This window comes from Pelophylax lessonae (assembly GCF_965119305.1).
Source record: "Pelophylax lessonae genome assembly, chromosome: 7".
NCBI lineage: Eukaryota > Metazoa > Chordata > Amphibia > Anura > Ranidae > Pelophylax > Pelophylax lessonae.
Genome location: NC_138774.1, coordinates 133,281,844 through 133,295,040, shown reverse-complemented (window position 1 = coordinate 133,295,040; position 13,197 = coordinate 133,281,844).

The following is a 13,197-nucleotide window of genomic DNA, read 5'->3' as shown; positions in this document are numbered from 1 at the left end:
TGTGATTGGTCACAGTCATCACATGTACCTTTGCATCTGTACCATGTGATTATCTGTGGCCAGTCACAGCTAATCACACTCGTAAACCACAGAAAGTTTTCATTTAGAAAAAATTGGTTGCTTTTAACTGTAAAATTCACAGTTATAAACAATCATAGTAGTAGTATTAGTAGTAGTAGTAGTAGTACAGTGTTAATGTGGTCACTGTATATAAAAATAAAAAACAAAATTGCAAAAAAAAAAAAAGAGAAAAAAAATGTAGTATTTTAAAAAAATATATATTTTTATTTTTTTAACATTCTGTCACCAGTCAGTATCCCTAGTTAAATCACTGTAATGTTCTGGTACCTCTGGTACCCTTGTCTCCATATTTCTCCTTTCCTAATTGCGTCCCATCTTGTGTAACAAGGGACGCATATACCTTTAAGACCGGATGACATCATTGCCGAGCGCCGCTATGAGCGGCTATTTCAATCGCCGGTTTGCTCTCACTCATCGCTCGTTCAAACCGCATGTTCACCGCACCTACTCCTGTGAAGTCGGAGCTGCTGACATTCTCCCTTGCTGAACTGAAGCCGGAAACCTCGCTGGTGATCCGTATCTCGCTACGGGATCACCCCTCTCCAATTGACACTGTTACTCCTAAACCTATCTAAGTGATAAGTACCCCGCAGGGGATTCTTACTAACCAATCTCCTACTGTCATCTACTGAAATTACCAAGACTATCTGTATCTATCTATTCACTATCATCTGCATAGACTGTTAGCTCTTGGGACTACCTTCAACTATCCTTGCACTAGGTTACTCTGTCTAAGTATACTCCATCTGTGTCCTCTTACCATCTGCACTATACTTGACATCAGAACCTATCTGCTTTACCATCACCTGCAAACTCTCCTAATACTACTTCTAGTGCTCACCATACAATAGCCTGTCTCTCATCTATATATCCTCATATATTCTATCCCTCCATTAACATCTATTAATACATATGGTATATATAGGCTGTACACGGTGATGAAGTCCTGAGAGTTGGATATGTTTGTTCAACAGATTCTCTACAAGGCTACTGAGTGTAATAATTCTGCAGCTGTAAATCCATCCACTAACAAAAACGCATGAACGTTACAGATTGAACGAGCCCTTAAAAAAAATATGGATTCAGCAGAATTATCCACTCATGTACTACAATTAAAACAGCAAGTAGATGCATTGATCCTTGCGCTTACAGAGGTACAAAATGAAAATCAGACCTTGAGACAGCAGCTTGGCCGTCTCACACAGCCTCCTGCTGCTCAGCCCCGTGAGCCTAAGATAAACCCTCCTATAGTGTTTTCTGGTAATCGGAGCGAATTCCGTGAATTTAAAAACGCATGTCGATTGTTTTTTTTGTTAAAACCTCTAACCTACACCACTGACCAAATTAAGGTTTGTACCATCATCTCCTATTTAACGGGTGAACCCCGGGCCTGGGCAGATGCTCTCTTTGAAAAGGATGATCCACTCCTTAATTCTTATCCCTTATTTCTAGCACAACTTGCTAGTTTATATGAAGACCCCAACAAGCAGAGTACCGCTGACACCCAATTACGGGCCTTAAAACAAGGAAGGAGACCTGTTGAAGATTTCATGGCAAATTTTAAAAGATGGTCCCCTGATTCAGGGTGGAACGACACATCTTTGCGAACGCAGTTTAGACTCGGCCTATCTGAGGCCGTTAAAGACGAGCTCGCCCGAGCGGATTTACCCTGCACTCTAGAGGGACTGATACAGACCAGTATCAATATTGACAGACGACTACGAGAAAGAAAGGCTGAGAAGATGGGCTCACCATTTTCCAGTCCTTCTCGGATGTTGCCTGCTGACCCTACTCCTATGGAAGTAGGAATGATACGTCCACCTCTGACCCTTTCTGAATGTGCCAGGAGGAAAACCGAACATCTTTGCATGTACTGCGCATCCCCAAATCATTTGGTAAACGGCTGTCCTCTTGTCCGCAGAAAAGAGGGTGAGTGTTCAAATGTCTTGCTAGGGGGACTCACAACTTCCTTTTCTAATCCCTATCTTTTTGTTCAATTAACATTGCAGTGGGACCAAACTAGGATCACCACCAAGGCTATGATTGACACCGGATCTTGTGGAAACTACATTGACATTTGTTTTGTCTCCCTTAATAAAATACCTATTGTTTCAAAACCCAAACCTGTCTCCGTTAGTTTTATTAACGGTACCCCTTTATCCTCTGGTCCTATCACCAGTCAGACACAGGCACTTCTTGTAACTGCTGACGAGTCTCATGTGGAGACCACCACCTTTGATGTATTAACTTCACCACATTTTCCAATCATTTTGGGACTTCCCTGGTTACACATACATCAACCAATCATCGATTGGAAAACAAGAACGTTAGCCTTCTCTTCTCACTATTGTGAGACGAAGTGTAACCTCCCCACACATGATAGGATCCTGTCTGTACTGCCGGATGACATTATTCCTAAGTGTTATCAGGATTTATCGGAGGTTTTCCTTGAGAAAAACGCTCAAATGCTACCTCCCCATAGGGACTATGATTGTTGTATCGATTTACTCCCTAATAGCAAGTTGCCTTTCGGACATGTTTATCCTCTCTCACAGGATGAACTCTCTCATCTTAAGGAGTATCTGGATGAGAACTTGGCAAAAGGATTCATCCGACCTTCTACTTCCTCCACTGCTGCTGGGCTCTTCTTCGTCCGCAATAAGGACTCTAGCCTTAGGCCTATCATTGATTTCAGACAATTAAATGCCATCACAATAAAGGATCGTTATCCTTTACCCCTTATTCCTGAACTTATCGAACAGGTGTGTGGGGCTTCTTTCTTTTCAAAATTGGACCTAAAAGGGGCATACAATTTAATTCGAATCCGTAAAGGGGATGAATGGAAGACGGCATTCAGAACCAGATACGGACTGTTTGAGTACCTTGTAATGCCATTTGGGCTATGTAATGCTCCCGCAGCCTTCCAACGGTTTATAAATGAGATATTCCGAGACTTGCTTGATGTTTGTGTGGTAATATTTTTGGACGATATACTTATCTATTCTCATTCCTTACCTGAACACATAAAACATGTGAGACTTGTGTTGTCATTGTCAAGACTACTTGCACATAACTTATATGTTAAATCAAAGAAATGTTTGTTTCATAAAGAGGAAGTACTATTTCTAGGGTATATTATATCTAAAAGTGGAATCAAAATGGACATGAGCAAAATATCCTGCATTCTGGATTGGCCTGTGCCAACCACTCGCAAAGCATTACAAAGGTTCCTAGGATTCTCTAATTACTATAGGAAATTCATTAAGAACTTCTCTGCGATTGTGAAACCTCTCACACAACTTACAAGCACGAAGAAACCATTTAATTGGTCAAAAGAAGCAAATGGAGCATTCTCTCTACTGAAATCAAGCTTTACTACTGCCCCCATACTATGCCATCCAGACCCATCCCTTCAATACATCTTGGAGGTAGATGCGTCTAATATGGCAGTAGGAGCAGTTCTCTCACAATGACCAACAAACACCTCACCTCTAGGGATGATCGAACTTTTGAAAAGTTCGGTTCGACCAGAACACCCGAACTTCACGAAAGTTTGGTTCGGATTTCAGAACCCCATTGAAATCAATGGGACCCGAACTTCGGTAATCAAAAAACACCATTTTGAAGCCCCAAAACCCAATAAATGCCCCTAAAAAGTACCTAGGGTTCTGGGTCATGCCCCATTAACTATTAATAACACAAAAAAAGTTCTTAAAAATTGTCATTTTTGATAAAAAAAGCCAATTATTGAAAAATTAAAAAAAAAAAAAAAAAAGAGATTTTTTGATTTTTACTTTGGATTTCAGATCTGGGGGGTCTAAAAAGTGTACATGTGAAGTTTCAGCTCTGTAGCATGTCCAGAACCATAAAAAAAAAGATTGTTTGTATTAGAAAACTTTAAGCACAGGAATATGGCTTCTCTGCTGTAACACCTTGCCGGTTTAATAGAAGGCATTTTTTTGGGTTCTTTGCAGTCAGGAAAAACATCTGAACTTGTGTATAGTGGTACTGTGCACAAGTTCTGATGTTTTGCCTGCCTCCAAAACCCCCCAAAAAATGCCAGCAAAAACACACCTGGGCATTTTTTTTTTTGACGCTAGCGTTTTTTTTGACATTTTTTGGGGTTCTTTTGAGGCAGGCAAAACATCTGAACATGTGTATAGGGGGTATATATAGACATATATGTCTGAATATATACCCCTAGACATATATAGGTGTGATAGTAGCAGAAATAAATGCTTGCGCTAATGAAATCATTTACAGTAATATATTTCTGCTACTATCACACCTATATATGTCTAGGGGTATATATTCAGACATATATGCCTATATATACCCCCTATACACATGTTCAGATGTTTTGCCTGCCTCAAAAGAACCCCAAAAAATGCCAAAAAAAACGCTAGCGTCAAAAAAAAAAAATGCCCAGGTGTGTTTTTGCTGGCATTTTTTGGGGGGATTTGGAGGCAGGCAAAACATCAGAACTTGTGCACAGTACCACTATACACAAGTTCAGATGTTTTTCCTGACTGCAAAGAACCCAAAAAAATGCCTTCTATTAAACCGGCAAGGTGTTACAGCAGAGAAGCCATATTCCTGTGCTTAAAGTTTTCTAATACAAACGATCTTTTTTTTATGGTTCTGGACATGCTACAGACCTGAAACTTCACATGTACACTTTTTAGACCCCCCAGATCTGAAATCCAAATTAAAAATAAAAAAATCTCTTTTTTTTTTTTTTTTTTTTTTAATAATTTTTCAATCATTGACTTTTTTACCAAAATGACAATTTTTAAGAACTTTTTTTGTGTGATTTTGTGTCTGGGGGGTCTAAAAGGTGTACCTGTGAAGTTTCAGCTCTGTAGCATGTCCAGAACCCCAAAAAAAGATCATATAAGTGTAAAAGAGGGGTCCCACCATCCCTGCTCTACTGAAAAATGATCTTTTTTCTGGTTCTGGACATGCTACAGAGCTGAAACTTCACAGGTACACTTTTTAGACCCCCCAGACACTAAATCCAAAAAAAGTCATGCCTGCCTCCAAAAATGCCCGATAAATGCAAGAAAAAGCGTCGTAGAGAAGCCGTATACCTGTTCTAATAAAAATTATAAGAAAATGCTAATTTTTGGGGGGTTCTGGACATGCTACAGAGCTGAAACTTCACATGTACACTTTTTAGACCCCCCAGATACTAAATCCAAAGTAAAAATCAAAAAATCTCTTTTTATTTTTTTTATTTTTTTTTTAATAATTTTTCAATCATTGGCTTTTTTATCAAAAATGACAATTTTTAAGAACTTTTTTTGTGTGATTTTGTGTCTGGGGGGTCTAAAAGGTGTACCTGTGAAGTTTCAGCTCTGTAGCATGTCCAGAACCATAAAAAAAAAAGATGGTTTGTATTAGAAAACTTTAAGCACAGGAATATGGCTTCTCTGCTGTAACACCTTGCCGGTTTAATAGCAGGCATTTTTTTGGGTTCTTTGCAGTCAGGAAAAACATCTGAACTTGTGTATAGTGGTACTGTGCACAAGTTCTGATGTTTTGCCTGCCTCCAAAACCCCCCAAAAAATGCCAGCAAAAACACACCTGGGCATTTTTTTTTTTGACGCTAGCGTTTTTTTGGCATTTTTTGGGGTTCTTTTGAGGCAGGCAAAACATCTGAACATGTGTATAGGGGGTATATATAGGCATATATGTCTGAATATATACCCCTAGACATATATAGGTGTGATAGTAGCAGAAATATATTACTGTAAATGATTTCATTAGCGCAAGCATTTATTTCTGCTACTATCACACCTATATATGTCTAGGGGTATATATTCAGACATATATGTCTATATATACCCCCTATACACATGTTCAGATGTCATGTCTGACATCAAACATGTCCTCAAAAAAACACTGGCAGTGGCAGCCCCTGCAGCATAAAAAATGCTTGCTGGTGAGAAGCCACATACCTGTCCCGAAGCAACTCAGAGAAATGATCATTTCTCTATTGCGGTCACCCTGCTATGGAAGGGTTTTGTCATCCTGCCATAGCAGTCACTGTCAGTTAACCCTACACTACACTACGGTCCCCTGACACTTAACACTTTCCCTACAGAAACTAAATTTTTGAAGCTAACTTAAGTGTAAAGGAGCACTCTAACTACACTAGATATCCCTTTCCTCACACTAAAAATAGCTAAATGACACTTTTAAAGTAAAATTAACAGAACTGCTTCCACTCTCTTCCATGTCCAGTATAACAATGCTGGGAATATGGCGGGGGCGATCTTATATACTGGGGGGCGTATTCACTAATGATTGGTCTAGGGACCCCCTAGTCACTCCAATCACATTCCTAGCATTCTCCTGCCCCCTCAATTGGCTTTTGCTAATGGTTCTGGTCCAATCACGGGCTTTTAAAGCTCATTTCCTGAAGCATTGCATTTTGGGCGGTTCTGGTTGCCGAATTCCGAACTTTTTGGGCAAAAAGTTCTAAATTCGGCCGAACCCTTTGAACACCCAATGTTCGGGCCGAACCGATGGTGGACCCGAACCGTTCGATCATCCCTACTCACCTCTTCACCTAGTTGCTTTCTTTTCAAAGTCATTAAGTAGCCCCGAGGTGAACTACCCAGTAGGTGAGAAGGAGTTATTAGCAATAAAACTGGCGTTAGAGAATTGGCGACATCTACTTGAGGGCACTCAATTGCCAATTCTGATATATACTGATCACAAAAACCTTCAATACCTTCAGACTAATAGAACTCTTTCCCACCGGCAGGTACGGTGGTCGTTATTCTTTCTGAAATTTAATTTTTTAGTGACTTACACGCCCGCAGACAAAAATAAAAAAGCGGATGCACTCTCACGACTAGCCGAGAAAGATTGTACTGAGGTTCCCTCAGTTCCTATAATACCACTTGAACGTATTATCGGAGTCGTTCGCTCCCTGAAGGAGGAGATTTTGCACAGCATAGGATTGGATTCACCTCCACCACAACTAACTACTGACGCAGAAGGCTTCCTCTACTACAACGATAAATTATACATACCCCCTACTATGCGAACCAAGATCTTAGAATTGTCGCATGATGTACCTATGGCAGGACATATGGGTATGACTAAAACTCTCAATCTACTCACTAGGCAATTTTGGTGGCCAGACATGAAGACAACCGTAAAAAAGTTCATTTCATCTTGCGATATCTGTGCAAGGTCTAAAATTGACAACACGAAACCATCGGGGTTACTTTGTAGTTTACCGATACCCCAGGTTCCGTGGGAAGTGGTATCCTTAGACTTCATAGTGGAACTACCACCTTCCAAAGGATTCAACACCATCTTGGTGTCAGTGGACCATCTGACCAAGATGGCACATTTCACTCCTATCCGAAAACTACCTTCATCCAAACAAACAGCGGAATTACTTGTGAAACATGTCTTTAAGTTACATGGTATTCCAAAAACACTGCTGTCTGACCGTGGTTCACAATTCATCTCAAAGTTTTGGCTAGCTCTATGTCAGATACTGCGAATAGAGCGTAACCTTACTTCTCCCTACCACTCTCAGACCAACGGACAGACAGAGAGAGTTAACCAGTGCATTGAACAGTACCTGCGTTGCTATACTTCGTATCTACAGGACGATTGGGCAGATCTCCTCCCGCTGGCAGAATTCGCCTATAACAACGCTACTCATAGCACTACTAAGCAAAGTCCGTTTTACCTGAATTATGGGTTTCATCCCACACTCCTTCCTCCACGTATCTTGCCATCAAGTAATCCAGTGGCATCTGATTATCTTGCCCAGATAAAGGATTGTCTGGGATTACTCAACAATACCATATCCCATGCTCATAGCCAACAAAAAAAGTACTACGACCTCCGTAGGAAACCCTCTCCCCAATATGCCATTGGGGATCTTGTTTGGCTTTCTACAAAAAATCTGAGACTAAAAATCCCTAGTAAAAAACTTGGACCTCTATTTCTGGGACCTTTTCCAATAGAGAAGCTTATTGGAAAAGCTGCAGTACATCTCACATTGCCAGTAGACCTCAAGATACATCCTGTCTTCCATGTGTCTCTACTGAAGCCCCATGTTCCTAACCAAGGAATAAGGCCTACTATCTCACCTCCACCTCCTGTACAAGTGGAGGGCGGAGAAGAATTTGAGATAAAAGAAATTTTGGATTCCCGTTTTAATAGAAGAAGACTCCAGTATCTTGTACGATGGAAGAACTATGGGCCCCAAGATGACACCTGGCTAGATACCTCCGATATACATGCCCCTAGACTGATTCGCAATTTCCACTTGAAATATCCGGAAAAAACAGTTCTAGAGGCCTTCCGGAGCCGGCCTTAAGGGGGGGGGGGGTACTGTAATGTTCTGGTACCTCTGGTACCCTTGTCTCCATATTTCTCCTTTCCTAATTGCGTCCCATCTTGTGTAACAAGGGACGCATATACCTTTAAGACCGGATGACATCATTGCCGAGCACCGCTATGAGCGGCTATTTCAATCGCCGGTTTGCTCTCACTCATCGCTCGTTCAAACCGCATGTTCACCGCACCTACTCCTGTGAAGTCGGAGCTGCTGACATTCTCCCTTGCTGAACTGAAGCCGGAAACCTCACTGGTGATCCGTATCTCGCTACGGGATCACCCCTCTCCAATGGACACTGTTACTCCTAAACCTATCTAAGTGATAAGTACCCCGCAGGGGATTCTTACTAACCAATCTCCTACTGTCATCTACTGAAATTACCAAGACTATCTGTATCTATCTATTCACTATCATCTGCATAGACTGTTAGCTCTTGGGACTACCTTCAACTATCCTTGCACTAGGTTACTCTGTCTAAGTATACTCCATCTGTGTCCTCTTACCATCTGCACTATACTTGACATCAGAACCTATCTGCTTTACCATCACCTGCAAACTCTCCTAATACTACTTCTAGTGCTCACCATACAATAGCCTGTCTCTCATCTATATATCCTCATATATTCTATCCCTCCATTAACATCTATTAATACATATGGTATATATAGGCTGTACACGGTGATGAAGTCCTGAGAGTTGGATATGTTTGTTCAACAGATTCTCTACAAGGCTACTGAGTGTAATAATTCTGCAGCTGTAAATCCATCCACTAACAAAAACGCATGAACGTTACAATCACTCAGTATCAATCAATCAGTCAGTATCACTAGTTAAATGGTGACGCTGTACTTCACTCATAATAGTATGTAAAAATGTTTTAAAAATTGTGGGGGAAAAAAAAGAAACAATTTTTTTTTCTTTTTTTACCAAAAAAGTGCCAAAAATTACAACTTCAAAAAGCTCACCATGCCTCTTACTAAATATCTTGGACTGTCTACTTTTCAAAAAGGGGTCTTTTTGGGAATATTTTTACTGTCCTGGAATTTTTGGGCCCCAAGAAATGAGATAGACCGTCAGTACTAGACATGTGCACTGCCAAAACATTTGTTTTGTTTCATTTTCGTTTTATTTGAATCGGATCATTCGTTATGATCAGCATTCATTACTTTGGACTGTTTGTAACTTCGGATGCATTCATATTCGTTCCGTTCATTTAGATGCGGCATTCATTACTTTGGATATTTTGTAACTTTGTATGCATCAGTATTCGTTCCATTACATTAGTTTAGATGCGGCATTCCTTACTTTGGATAATTTGGAACTTAGGATTCATTCATAATAATTTATCTCTCACTATCTGTGTGACAAGAGACTCACAAATCCAACAAAACAAAGCCACTGGCCCACCACATGCTGTCTGGACTCTGGATGGAAAGCAGTCTGACACAGAAATAGGCATAAGGCTCATTGGCCAGAGATAACACTCTAATACTGCACATCCAAAAATCAAATGAATCTGAATATCCAAAAGAAATACGAATACAAATGCATTTATCAATTATTTCTTTATATTTAGCAATAACGAATAGTAAGAAAGAAAGAAAATACGAAAAACTAAATTATCCAAATGTAATTGATTCGTCAAAGTTGTAGGTTGAACCGTTTTTCGGATTTTCGTCTTTCTGACAATTCGTTTTCATACGCATTTGTCAAAAGAGTCTTTCATTCATTCGGATGCTCCTGAATTACCAAATATGCTGAATTTCACCTGAAAGCAAATTTGCAACAAAAGGAATTGCACATGTCAAGTCAGTACATCAGGATTGATAACATTTTCAGATATACATACCATAGTTTGTGGACTAAATTTATAATAGAAAAGAAAAAAAACGTGCTCTTTTTTTTTTTTTTATTTCAGTCTTTTTTTTGTTTATATTGTCATGAATGACAATTGCCTCTAAAGCAGCCAGCATGACTGGCACAAGTGGTTAGGCTTCCAGCCTTGCTCCCATGATGCCTGCTTCTGGGATACCTCCTCCATCCATTTAAGGGACTATGACTTCTCTGGACAAGGACTAATAGACCACCACTTTCTATAAGAACAACTTGGACTTTTCAAGTCCCATAAGAATGGCTAAGTACTATTTTTTTCTACTTGAGTGATATATGGCTTGGAAACTTCTGATCTAAACTGATGGCTCCCATACTGGGCAATCATGAATTACATACTACACAGTTGTAGAAGCTCTCCTGTGTTAATCTAGTTGCCAACAAAGGGAGAGCATAAGGTGCCATGCTATAAGCTGTATGAATGCCATATATGATGACTACATATACGATGCCACTACTAGCAGTACACTTGGAGACAATATTTTGTAATGCTGGGGGTCAGGTTGCTAGTGTGGACCTGTTCCCCCAGATGAGCACTTCAGTTTGTTTTTGTTTTTAGGATCAGACGGTGAGTACCCACCACCATTCCGGGTTCGTTTGTACGGACGTGAAGCTTGAGCTCAGGAATGGCGATTGTGCACCTGTGGAAGAGAAAATGTGGAAGTGGATGAATCGGTCTTAGTTACATAGTTACATCGTTAGTGAGGCTGAAAAAAGACACAAGTCCATCCAGTTCAACCTATGATGTGTGTGTGTGTTTGCTTTTAACCGTACATTGTATACCCCTGTATGTTGTGGTCTTTAAGGTGTCCATCCAATAGTTTTTGATACGACTGCTTGTGGAAGAGAATTCCACATCCTTACCGCTCTTACAGTGAAGAACCCCTTACGCACTTTAAGGTTAAACCGCCTTTCCTCAAGTTTTAGTGAGTGGCCACGTGTCTTATTGTATCTCCTTTCTCTGAATAGTTTGTTCCTTATGCTAGGGTCGCCAGTACAGTATTTGTACATTGATATCATATCCCCCCTCAATCGTCTCTTCTCCAGAATAGGTTCAGTGCTTGTAGTCTTTCCTCATAGCTGATGTCCTCCATTCCCCTAATTATTTTTGTTGCCCTTCTCTGGACTTTCTCCAGTTCCAGCACATCTGAGACTTGTGTGGTGTTTTTCCTAATAAAATTCCTACCCCCATTTTTATTGACCAATTTATATGCATAATCTTGCATAAAAGCTAATTTATGTATATTAAACTTTCTTTGAGTCTTTGACAATGATGTCCTTATTCGGAGATTCTAAGTGGTCATGTATTTACTTCCATTTAGCACTACAATTAGGTAGATCAAAAAGATTCAAAATGTGACTGTGCTGAAATCTGAAAATTACCAACTGGGCAGGTAGGGAGTAAAAGTGTAGAAGTGGTTAAAGCAGAACTAAACTCCACAAAAATCTTGGTCCCCCAGGAGGTCTTATAAAGCATATTTTCACATTTTGGCAGACTTACCTTGCCAAGTGGTCACCTCTAGAGTCTGTCCTCCCCTTTTGTTGCTTCATCGCTTCATCACTTCATCGCTTTCATCTTTTCCTGGTCTTCTGCTGTGTTTAAAGTCTTCACTTGTGGCCAGGCTGACATACTGTAACTACCAGTCATCTACAAAGGAGTTATTTATTTCTTATACCAAAGGTATGTTGAGTTTTTACAATGAGCTGTGTATGTGTGTTTCAGTGTATGATTAGAAGAAAAAAATGTTGGCAGATGGGGAAAGCTTTAATGGCAGAGGAAGCATAAGGAGACCCTTCTGCCTCAAAAAGCTACCTGATAACATTTTCTTTTTTAAAACTGACTTCAGTTGTGATTTAATTGCTTTCATGGGTAATCCCATGCAGAACATCATTTGCTCAGTAGGCTAACCAGACCTATGCTAATGTATTTTTTATTTATTTTATTTTAATGAAGCCCTAATAAGAAAGGTGGCACCATTATCCATTGTTAGCATTCAGTTGTCAGTCTTCACTTTCTAATTTGTAAAAGGATCAAATATGGGGAGTTACTATGTTTGGCAGCATTTTTTACTCTCATTTAAAGCATGTTTTATTTGCGATTTAATGACACATATTAATTCCCCCAATTTCAGCTGATGCTGGAGGATGTCAGCTGAAAGGTATAGAATAAGTAATTTATCATCAATACCTTATTCCAGCAGTAAAACATACAAGTAGCAGTCAGGAATGTATATGAACTTTAGGAAATTAATTATTTACTGAAGATGTTATTAATCAGCCCCTTGTGCATTTTAGCACAACAGAAAACAATGATAGTATAATTAGCTAAAAACAATAACGGAGGATTGGCTTGCAGTTTCTTCTTCTACTGTAAAGAGAAAAAAGTTTGCAGTTAAGGCTGTTGTCACTGATAGATTTATTTCAAAACTTTGACAGACCTCAGCTGTGAAGAAATAGCTGAGAACTTGTGTTTTATGAGACAACCTAAAAATTTGAATGGAACAGAATGTCATATTAAAGGTCAGATATCAACATATGATTTGACAGTGATTTTTATTAAGAGACATTGTGAACTATAATAGTGCCTTCCAGGCCAACTCCTGCTTGTAATAAACGTGTCCAGCAAAATAGAATTATCCTGTAATAGTTTCATAATATGGAAATTGTAGAGCAGAGATCTTGGAGGTGATTCTGTAGCTATATAAAGGTGATATAACAAAATAGTTTTATGCTGTGAACAATTTTAGAACATTGTGACTTAAAACTTGAGCTTTCCTACTGGCAACCTGTGACAATTTTTAGCAACAATGAGTCATTGATAGCTATTATCCACATTGTGTATTTGAAAGTCT